The 11,718-nt window shown below is 37.7% G+C and overlaps 1 long non-coding RNA gene across 1 annotated transcript; it reads left to right on the top strand.

Annotated features, from left to right (window-relative positions):
* Positions 1-715: 715 nt before the first annotated feature.
* LOC124072458 lies at positions 716-11,400 on the top strand. The gene is made up of 3 exons (XR_006845509.1): positions 716-1,002; positions 5,963-6,070; positions 11,165-11,400. It is a non-coding gene; the product is annotated as an uncharacterized LOC124072458 (long non-coding RNA).
* Positions 11,401-11,718: the final 318 nt, after the last annotated feature.

The following is an 11,718-nucleotide window of genomic DNA, read 5'->3' as shown; positions in this document are numbered from 1 at the left end:
AAACTAATACTGATGTGCTATACGTGAAAAGAAATGTATAAAAAAAGACATAAAGCTCTTAGATGTAGATACCCCATATTTAGTTCATATTTACCTTCATTCATATTCATATTTAACCTCATCTTCTCACTATGCACAAAGCAACATTGTATTAAAAGTCCTTGTCTGACATTTCACTTAAGGATCAATCACACCAGCAATTAGAGCCACAGAATTTCACAGATAAATCAGTTAACATAAAAGGAAACACTGTAATCAGTGGATTTTCTCTCAGGACCAAAGTAAGTATTTATCAAGGAATTATATCTTCGACATGTGAATTTGCACCGTTCATAAATAGCAGGATGTCCTGAAAGTACTGACCTACAAGTCTTAAGTTCAGTTGGTTTAGCTCTACCACTTCATCCTGTTTTATCCTTCTGTTTTGTTTAATATTCTCTGTCATAGAATAATTTCTGCAGACAGCTATGAGACTGGAGAGACTGGAAAAAATAATGTGAACTTACTGTTCATTTCTACTTTTGAATAAAATGTATATAATCCTGTATACAAATATATGGGAGGGGCAAACAACCCAGAATATAGAGAGAAAGTGACAGAGATATTGTTGCTGTCCAGAGTTAGCCCTATAAGTTCACCCACTGTAATTACATGTAGCCTCTATTAAGCACAGCCCATTTAGCAGACATGCTTGGCTTTCTGGTGTGAACTTCCCACTCACCTGTTAGTTTGCAAAGCTCCACCCACCTCCAACCTGAGCAGATGTTTAATCAGCCAGAGTTGGAAACACCTGTGAGGATCTGCAGAGCCTTTGGGAACTGCTTGTTACCATTTTTGAAAACCCTAATGAAACAATCTAGTATTTAATCTATCAACCATATGCTTCCAAATCAAACAAAAGAACAAAAGAAGAATGGATGGAAGGATGACAGATTTCCCAAAATGACACCATGTAATTTTCATCGAGCAGCTGAAATTATGATTGAGGGGAAAAGGCAATTGGTAAGTCAAAATACTCCACCATTACAGAAACTTGATTTCTGCTCACTGAGTATAAGTTTAGCTTGATATATAATTAATATAAATGTGGTAATAAAAGAAGGGAAACAGGCAAAAATAAAATGAGTAAAGCTGAGAAGGAATAAAAGCCAACTGTAGCATGGGGCTGTATTGTGAGGTGAAAGAGCATTATAAATGTGAGTGGTTGGTGTATTATTGATTGACGCTATTTATGGTGAAAGTACAACACCAGTTAAAACATGCATAAACTGCATTGGCATGTTATGTCTTTTATCATTAGTGTGTGTGTTTTCACCTTGTGTCACAGTGTCTGTGTGATGGTTGGCCCCATTAAGTTGTGTGTGTGTTTGATCTTTAATCTTCAAACTTCAAACAGTTCACCACCCTTTGTCCTTGAATATTCAATTTCATTATGTGACTTTGTGTTTTGTGTACATGGTAATGTGCTGATTCACCGGGCTTAATACCACACACACACACACACATGCAGGTAAATTCAGGCTTTGCTTCAAGTGATTTATCAGTGATGACAACATGGCTTCCAGTAGCTTCTCAAATGTCCCTTTCTGTCATAGGAACGTTGTGTATTGTAGCATGAAGTGTGCTTAAGTGTGGGTGCACACAGTGTACAGTGTGTGTCTGTGACAGCATACAAGCTGGCATGCCAGTTTTACTCTAGAGGTTTCATTTTATGACTAAATACAATGATGTCGGCACACAGGCAACTGTTAATGGATTTGCATTAAAGCATCATTTTGCATGTTTGCATGTTTGCCCGATGTTTTTAGCTTCTGAAAGCATATGCAATGTGACAACTGTGAGTTTTACCACTGGGTAACACATGCAAAGCCATACAGAAGATTCTCTCAGCTTTGAATCAACATTTCTCGCAGCGTTTTACTTTGAGCTTTTTTTTTCTTTTTCTTTTTCTCCTCACACACACTCAGCTCTGCTTTTAGCTCCCCCTCCTCTCTTCTTGCCCCCTGGAGAGTGTATTCTGCACCGGCATCTCCCACTGCATGCTATTTGTGATAGATGTGGGATTTTCGGACTATCGGGCAAGAAGGGAGAGTCTGCGACAGTATCACATCTGATTACCGTGAGGCCTGGTTGGTTGACTGCTCCAGATGTTGATACTGAGATCTGCATATTTCAAACTGGAAGCTCTTCTTTAGTACAATACTTTCAAAGTTCAAGGTCTGCATTTCATGGAATGGAAGTGAGGATTTAGTTTAGTTGGCTTACTATGACATTCTTCGCCTAACCAATCATGACTACTGCCTAAACCAACCCAACTGATAAAGACATTAGCCAGTCATTCCTTTAGCATCTTTAGAAAAGAAAATTGGCCCACACTTCAGTAATGTTATCACAAAATGTAGCCAAAACTATAGTGTGTCCAAACTGTGTTCTGTATAAGTGTCCTCCTTTTCTGTACTTGCATTGTGTCTCTGCAGTTGGTTGTGTTGTGTGTATTTCCATCTCATTTCCTCACTTCTTTGAGGTAAAAGCTAAACATCGACATGCTGTTCACGATAATGATGCTACCATAGTTTAGCGGGTATAATGTTTGCCGTGTTCACCTTAACATAACATCTACTTGTTAACTGGCGCTAAAGAGTAAAAATAGCTGAGGCTGATGGGAATGTTTTAGTTTTATAAATATATTAAACAAAGATGTGTGGTTATGGTATTAACTATATAAACCATAATGTTGACCAAATGTTGGCAGTAGTCAGGGGTATCAAAGTTACTGAAATATGTCCTCTGGGAACTATAAATGTCTGCACCAAATTTTACTTCCATTATAAGTCAACTGGGAGCTCTCTCTCTCTCTCTCTCTCTCTCTCTCTCTCTCTCTCTGCACTCTTTACATTTTTCAGTCTTTTTCCTCCTGACTTTTGTCTTTCTGTCACACACACTTTCACCTAATTACCCTTCCATTTCTGCTTTGCACCTGACAGTGTTTTTGTGTATAAAATATGTGTATTTATAATGAGATTTGGTATCCTGTTACACAGAACCTTGAAAGTTGTGCTACTTGTAGGAGATGATCCCAAATGACTTCTTGTATGCTAAAAGCTTCCACTTGAGGGTAAAACATTTTGACAAAGTGTATCTGGACATGCCAGTCACTTTGCATTAGTTTGCTTTTCAGTAGCACACATTTAAATGGCTCCAGGTATTTTGTTTGCTACCTTAAAATAAAGGTTATTATACTGCAACACTTTTGGCTTTGCAGCAAGTATTAATCTGACAGTTGCAACCTGGATCAGAAGATTTTTTTTTTTAACCACAGCTCAGTGAAAATACAGAATAAAGATATTTTATTACATTTTTAATGTAAGAAATTGTTTAGATGAGAAACAATTAGTATTATGACAAAGTTTTGGAAGGAAACAACTCAAAGTAACTCTCAGCTGATAGTGGAACAGTTCCGTCTTCTGGCAAACTACAACAAGACCAGCACTGAGGCATCAGCACAACTGGTTTTTTGTTCAAGCAGCACACTGGCCCAGAGATGATGCATCTGCGCAAGTGAGAAAACTCATGAAATTGCTTTTGACTAGGTTAGGAACCTGACATAACACAGAGATCCATCATACAAGTATAGAACTAATTCAAATGATAATGAAACTGAAATATTGGGATGTTTATCAGTGGAGATCACCTGAATGTTTTTTTGTCTAAGACTAGGTTTAATCTATGAAGCTGAAATAGAAATGGGGAGAAGAAGACTAAGTTCTATTACAAAAAGACTCTGGAAAAGTAGAATCTGACACCACCACACAGTTTGATCACAAGAGCAGCAAAGCATCTCAAAATACATTAAATATACTGATTTGGTTTTTAGCACATCCTCATTATTATGGTGATCTCCAAAGTGTGTGCATACTGTATGTACCACAACCAAGTGACCTCCAGCATGCATGAAAGCTGAATGTGCTGTGGGCATTTGAAGACACTCTTTGTGCCATTAAAGAGAAAGACTTTGCAAATTATTATTTATACAGTGAAATTTTGCATGAATGCCTTTCTAAGCAACATCAACTCCACACTCATTACATTTTCCCCAATTCTGTGGATGTAATGTAGCATAAACTAAAACTACTCTTAGTCTGCACCATGAGGGCAGTTCATATTAAAGGGACTTCTTGCTTATGCTTTGTTAGAATTTGAATGAAATATACTTAGTTACAGTTAGTTACACTGAAGGACAAAAGCTTTGCTCTGTAACGACTATAGAACATAAAAATTGAGATAAAAATATAAATCATCTGCCAAGTTTTAAGTAAAGTTCAACAGTTTGTTTGACTGGCAAAAATATGCCCCATGGTCCACTTTCAGTCGCACTGGAAAGCATTTTGAGAATTGTGTGTATCTGAAGAAAATCATACCATCTTTCTTTATCCCTTTGACTCAGTATGTCTCTCTGAACAATTATGTGACAATTATTGACCGCCCAGTTTGTATGTGATGTTGCCTCCAATCTGACATCTGCTGGTTTCTAGGGATAACTTGTCTGTCGATCCATATCTAGGACAGCCTGTTATCAGGATACCAGAGACAGAACCAACACTTCATCTGTATTTGTTTTTCGTTTTTAGCACTGATAAATACCACCCAGTGGGGAGATGCAGGTGAAACCAAAATCAAATAGTGTGGTTTTTTTTTTTCTGAACTAAAAGAAAACACATCTTTTATATTCATATGGTTTCACACAACATTTACAGGTGTGTCCTGTTTGGAATTTGGGAGAAACGCTAACTGAATGCAGCAGAGTGGTGGTGCTAGTAATCCCACTACCTGCTTTGACTTAAAAAATACCTTTTATTATTTGAATTTAAAATGTACGGCAAGACTTTACAAAATGGTGAACAGAAATGTGAGGTCAGGAGTGAATTAGGAATGACCTGATGATAATTAATGAGTAATTCCTACATAACTGTGATTCAAGGGCTATACTGTATTGAATCATTAATCACCAGAGAACAGATTGGGCAATGGTATATTAGTTAATCATCAGGTCATAATTAGTTAATAGATATTTGAATTGACATACTGTTAATTTTTTTATGGAGCCCACTGTGTGGTACAAACTAGCGACAACTCTTTGATCACTGATAAGCAAAATGATACACCATAGTCAAGTAGCCCCTCATGATTTCATTATTGTGATAAGTAGAGATGACATTTGATTGCTCTGAAGACCTATAAGAACCTTAAGCACATAAGAACCAGGATTGTGAACATAACAGTGTGCAGAACTAATGGGGGAGAATTTCTGCCCCTTGTGAACCTATTTGCTTCCTGGTCAAGTTGATTTTTCATACTTTAGGGATGGACTAGACAGTGGCTGATGTCAGTATGATGTATCACATTACTTGAGGAGGTGCAGAAAGAGAGACTAAGCAATCAGTAATCAATGAGTTGTCACTAGTTTGTTCCACTCAACGACTCAGATTCAGTTAATCAGGATCCACTTATCAAGAAAGTGGTCAGTATGTAGTTTCACAAGTATTTATGAACCAATCATCACCTAATGATTCATTCATCTGTTCTCTAGAAACTCATCATTATCTGTTGTATTGTCCTCAGATCAGTTTTTCAGGAATTACTCATTAATGGTTCATTAATTTTCAAGTGTTTCATTCCTCACTTGTTCCTAGAAGACCACTCACACTTTTGTGTTCCCGTATTATAAACTGTTAACATGTGTGATTATATTTGGTACTTGTGGATTGTAGCGATTAAACAAACTAGAGGGTACAACTCCTGCAGTGAGTCCAAGTTTCGCCTTGTGGTCTCCTTCCAATTGGTTGTAGCAAGAAAGCTACCTATCAAGTACAGGAGCCATCTCATCCAGCTGCTGTCAGAGGTAAAAAAACAGTAGTCCAACCTCAAAGACTTTCTAAATCACTGAGCTTCTTTATGTCTATAGGTCAGGGTCAGAACAAAGACTGGCCGGTACAGTGAAGAACCCCTTGCAGTTCAGCTGCGTCTTCATCACCACAAGGAGTTACAAAGCTGCAGATTGACCTAACTGGTGGTGAGTCTTACACTCAAATGCTCTTTGATACCTGAGTTCCTCATGAGTCAACTGCTTCTATTTCACATCAGTTAAGGCATTCCCCTTTCTTCAAGAGAAGAGCGAATCGGAATTGGACCTGTGCTGATCTGTGGATCGGTACTGATCTGTATGACAATTACTCCATTTGTCGCAAATGAGCTACATTTCTTTTTGTGTGGAACCTTGGATTTAGTGCCACAGAACTCAAATTTAGGTTCGAGCACTTAGCCCCAAACTGGGTGGGAGACAGTGGAATTAGAACAGAAAACTGAACTGGTGACAATGGATTTAAGCCTTTAAAGAGATATTACTGTAATGTAACCAAATATGTTTTATAAAATACAAACTCTCATCATTTGTATTGCCTTTCAACAAATATAAACATCTACTTCTTGATTATCAAATTAAAAATCATCTTTGCCCATTTTTACAATCTGTTGCCAGTCATAACAGCCTGTCTCACTAGTTTATCTTACTTCTGTCCTTCAGATGCTCAGCTGTGAACATACTGCTGAAATCCCATAACTTGTACTTGGCAGCCATTCAGTTTTCCAAGACTACTACAAAACTGTGGGTTGATAACATTTTGTTCAAGGATCTGCACTACACCACTATGAACAGCAGCAATACAGACGAACATTTGCAATGCCTTGTTGTTAGGCTGTCTCAGAAAAAGACTCAGTCACTTTCATGAACGAATTGTCTAACAGCATGCCATCAACACACTACAATGGCTGTATGGCAGAGTCCTCTGTCTTGCAATTGTTTGCTGAATACATAAGCTTACAGTGCACATTTCTCCCTTGTTATACTGATCCTGTGGCAAACTGTTTTTTGTCCACCGTTATGAACGCTCGCTCACACACCTGTGCACACACATCATTAGGTGACTGGGAAAGCTTTCTTATGTGGCCTTGGATCAATCGAACAACAATGTTCATGAAAGATCAGACATCGGCACACCCTTACACAGACAACCACATATGTAAATACACATAGAATGTGTGTATGCAGTGGTGGAAAGGATACTCAGATCTTTCATTTAAGTAAAAGTTGCAATACTACAGTGCAGAAATACTTTGTTTCTTCTATACGCCCTGCATTCAAAATTTCACTCAAATAAAAGTTTTAGCATCAAAAATCAACTACTATACAAGTACCACAAACGGCTCGTTTCAACCTTTTTATATGGTGTCATTAGATTATTACTATGGATGCATTCATGTACGAGCATCACTTTAATGTTGCATCCGGTAAACATGGAACTAAATTAATTACATACTGCTGGATATTTTTATTGACAATTTGAGTCAGCAACGCTAATAGTAATTAAAGGTGTTAGATATACTGTATGTAGCAGAGTGAAAAGTACAATGATCTTTCTGTTTTAACATATTTAAACTTTAAACTGACCCCAATACAAAGGTCATGTTTATTTTGAGCATTGTCCATGTCATAAGTTGTTTACATAGTTCAACAAGACCAGGTGGCCTCTCTAATAAAAAGAGATGGATGATTCACATTAATTCAGCTGTTAAAATTTCCTTGTAAAAATCAATATATCATAAATTGATATCAATAAGTTGATCAGTTGTAAACACAATGTTTAGGACTTGGAGCTCCATAGCCAAATCCAAAGACTGGACACTGACTTGGAAAACATTGACTTAGTCCCACCTCTGGCTTACTGTGTAGACCTCTACATCTTCCACAGTCTCAACCCTCCAAATGTCACATATAATCAAGGCTGTCATTAACACACATTTTGGCTCCATTCATTCCAGATCATACAGTCATATGTGTTTACCACATAGGAGGACAGCATCAGATCTCAAGTGAAGGAGAAAAGGCATAGAGAGTGACAGCAAGAAAGAGTGATTAAAATCAAAAGTCACTGACAATTGAAAATGAAAGGACAGCAATCAAACAAAGATGATGTTTGAATTACATCCTACTGTGATTCATCCTTGATTGCTTTGTGTGTGTGTACGCGTGTGCATGTGTAGGAAGAGGAAGGGGAGGGTAAAGGATGCAATATATTTGTAAGACTGTTAGTTACAGTGGATAAAAGCCTGACATGAGGGGGTTTGTTGAATCATCATGTTATCTGCTAGACACCAAGCTCACAGCAAACCAATGACTGCCTAACAACATTTATGGCATTCACAGCTTTTTATATACACACATACATACACATACATCTTCTTATGCATGATAACCATGGCTTTCACTGTAAGTATATTCAATTTGACAAAGAAAAGCCGAGTCATGTTTGACATTTGGGTTCTTATTATTATTCATTTTCAACAGTGACGGGTTAAAAAGGTTTTTTTTTTTCCCAGTGCATCTGCTGAATATAAATGAGAGATTTGAGGCAAATATGAAAACATAAAGATACGGAAATATCATAAATGCCAAATCATAGTGAAAGCAGCAATAATTGAATGTAATTACCAGCTTTTTAATGAGTTGTTGGTGAACAGTTTCCTCTTTCCTCTTTCCTCTTTCCTCTTTAGATCTAGCAGAATGTTGGGTTCTCTGTATTAAAAATTAAAGTGTCGCGAGATAACTTTTGTTGTGAATTGACGCTATATAAATAAACTGATTTGAATTGAAAGTGCTTATATGTTCAAAAAATACAACTTGCTCACAGTATATGAGGGGCCAAAAAACAAATGTGTTGCCAAATAGTCAAACTATTTGGTCCATTTTGTTAATGAAGGTCAAATCTGAGCCCAAACTGCACAAAACTTCTTGTCTTGGCGCACATGCACATGCACACACATGCACGCTCACACACACACACACACACACATACATTAATTGACAGTAATGGTGATAGCCTTCAAATTAAACTGGATGGCATTAAATCTTTCTTCATCAAGATATTCATCTGTCCTTCAGTCAGTCTTTCCTTATGTAATTATTTCCTCTCTTACTTCATTCTCCTTTTTTAATTTTCATTTCTTTTCTTTTGGGCTTTATACCCATGCAGTAACTTTCTAATTAAGAGGTGATTGAGGGGAGAAGACACAGATTGGTTTTTGAAATATTCTTCCATTTAAATATCTTTGATTTTGAAATAGGCTGCTGTTGAACAGTCTTCCTCTCCTCCTCTTCTCAGTGTGCGTCCTTACTGTATAAAGAACAAAGAAAATGAGTGAAATGTCATCAATAACAAATGCATCCCCTTTAGTTTGCTCCTAATAAAATCTATAAAATGGTAAAGACAAATTAGCTAACTGACCCAAGCTGTGCCCTGACACCTTAAGGCTGCCATAACTGTCGAACAAGTTTACAGTTGGAGCAGTTTAGAAACACTGGATTATTAATTTTACACAGAAGTCGACAAAAATTAGATTCTATCAAATCTCAGAAAGATCTGGTAAAATTAAAATATATGCTATTTCAGAAAGTCAGTTGAAAACAGTGTCTTAAGCTTACATATTTGTTTCCAGCTAACTCATCTCTCCAGCTAACAAGAATCCTGCATTTAGTGGCTTTATACATGAGATCATGCTAAAATACTGTTAGGGTGAGTAGGAGTTCTAGATATTTTTCCCCTCAGTATCTGTGGATTGTAAGCACGTGTCTGCATATGGAAAAAGTGTATGTATGTATGTTTGGACAGTATGCATTATCCCCAGCATTAGATATTTTGTTTGAAAGGAAAGAGTAAAGGGTATCTTTGAGAGAGTGCTGCTTTATGAGTTGCTTGTCGCCTTATTGTTGTCAGGCTAGTGAGTTTCCATTCATGCAGGCTGCATTGTATCTTGTCCTATATGGAAGGGCTGAGTGGCTGAATAATATGTATAACTATAGTGTATGCATGGTGTAAAACAGGACACAGTGATAATGACTACTGAATGAAATTAGTATTGAATAAATATTCCTCATTCTAAAACAGACTTTCTAAACTCTCTAGACACTGGATTTCCCCTGAATCACGTTTCAATTATATCACTAAACTCAGAATATTACACATAAACTTAACCAAAAGACAATTGATCACAAGAAGAAGAAAACTTGTTGGACTCTGCCCTTTGCTGACACATCCTGATGATATTATAATGTTGCTGTGTTTTTCTTCATATGGAATCTGCTTTAAGGCTGCTCGGTCTGCAGGCTTTTTAACAACCTGCTGATTTCAGTAATGAGTTCCTGTGGTTTGACGGGTACAAGCCTGTATGCCTGACATGGTTTCAAATGAGAGGAAAAAAAACTCACACTAGTTCAATAGAAATGTGCAGTAGAACAAGAAATCACTTGACATTTTGGGAAATACAGTTTTCATACAAAGAGCTGAATGGGAGAAATCAACATTAACTTAGCCAAGCCTGAAGTTCCCATCATGTGATTTGCTGTAAAAACCAAAACCTGTAGTTTTTTTTTTTCTATTTTCCACTTGTATATGGAGAAATGTAACAACACTAAAACTCTACAGCACTGTTTGCAGCGCTGAGAGACATACATTATATAGAAAAGTATTCAGTCACACCTCTTTATTATAGAAGTCAGGGGTGGTATGGGGCTGTTTATCAGGGGTTGGGCTTGGCCCCTTACTTCCAGTGAAGGGAAATCTTAATGCTTCAGCATAACAAGACATTGTGGACAATGCTATGCCTCCAATGCCACAGCAACAGAGCAGGGAAGCACCTCTGTATAGTATAGACATAGTTCTGCATTGAGCTAAATGGTAACCTGCTCAAAGTGACATTTAACATACTGATTCTAAATGGGTGTACTTGTTGGTTTGCCATGACCACGTCTCAGTATAGCATTGTAGCATACATGTTAGTACTGATCACAAGGTGTAGCTGAGACTCATGGGAACATCATTAGTTGTCCACACTCTCACTCTTGCTGAAACTGAAACTTCTGTGTGAACTAAACTTTACACAGTTTAAGACACAAAAGGGGGAGACAAAGTAAGAGAGACAGAGATATAAAGTAAAAGTGACAGTGAGAGGGAGGAGGAGACTAATGCAGAGATATCTTTAGCTTGGACAGACTGCACTCAGTTTCACTTGTCTCCTCCATCCTGAATCTGTTTCCCTCTGGTTTTCTTCCGAGAGCTGACAAGTGGAAACAAAGGAGAGACAGACACTGACAGCAGCACAGCAGGGGGCCGGATATAAGACCACACAGTGCCTCTACAGGGGTTTGCTAAGCCATTTTAGCATCTCATACTGTAAGAGTGGAAGTTCAACTTTTTCAGGCCTAAATGAGCGATGATTGCTGTGTATGGAAGTTTTAATAGTTTGAAATAAAGGTAATCCAGATAATCCCAGGAATTAATTACTCACTTTTACTCACTTTCCCCCAAGTTTTCAGTCTCATCTTGGAGTCAGTTATCATCACTTGATCTCATTATAGAACCTCCTGTTCTTACTCTTCCTCCATCCACTAACTAGTTGTCAATGCCTTTGACCTCTTCCAGACCTGTTTGGTCTGGCCTTAACAGACAGCTGGTGTTGTCTGTTGTCAATATTCATTCTGTTTCTTGTCCAGGGCCCTGTCTGCTTCTCCTTGTAAGGGTCCTGTCTGTAGAGTGCACCAGGAAAGATCTGGTGACACAAAACAAAAGGTTTATGGTGAGGTCTGACAACTGACAACAGGAGTTCCAG

Source organism: Scatophagus argus, chromosome 15 (genome assembly GCF_020382885.2).
Source record: "Scatophagus argus isolate fScaArg1 chromosome 15, fScaArg1.pri, whole genome shotgun sequence".
Taxonomy (NCBI): domain Eukaryota; kingdom Metazoa; phylum Chordata; class Actinopteri; family Scatophagidae; genus Scatophagus; species Scatophagus argus.
This window is presented reverse-complemented; position numbering and strand designations above follow the sequence as displayed.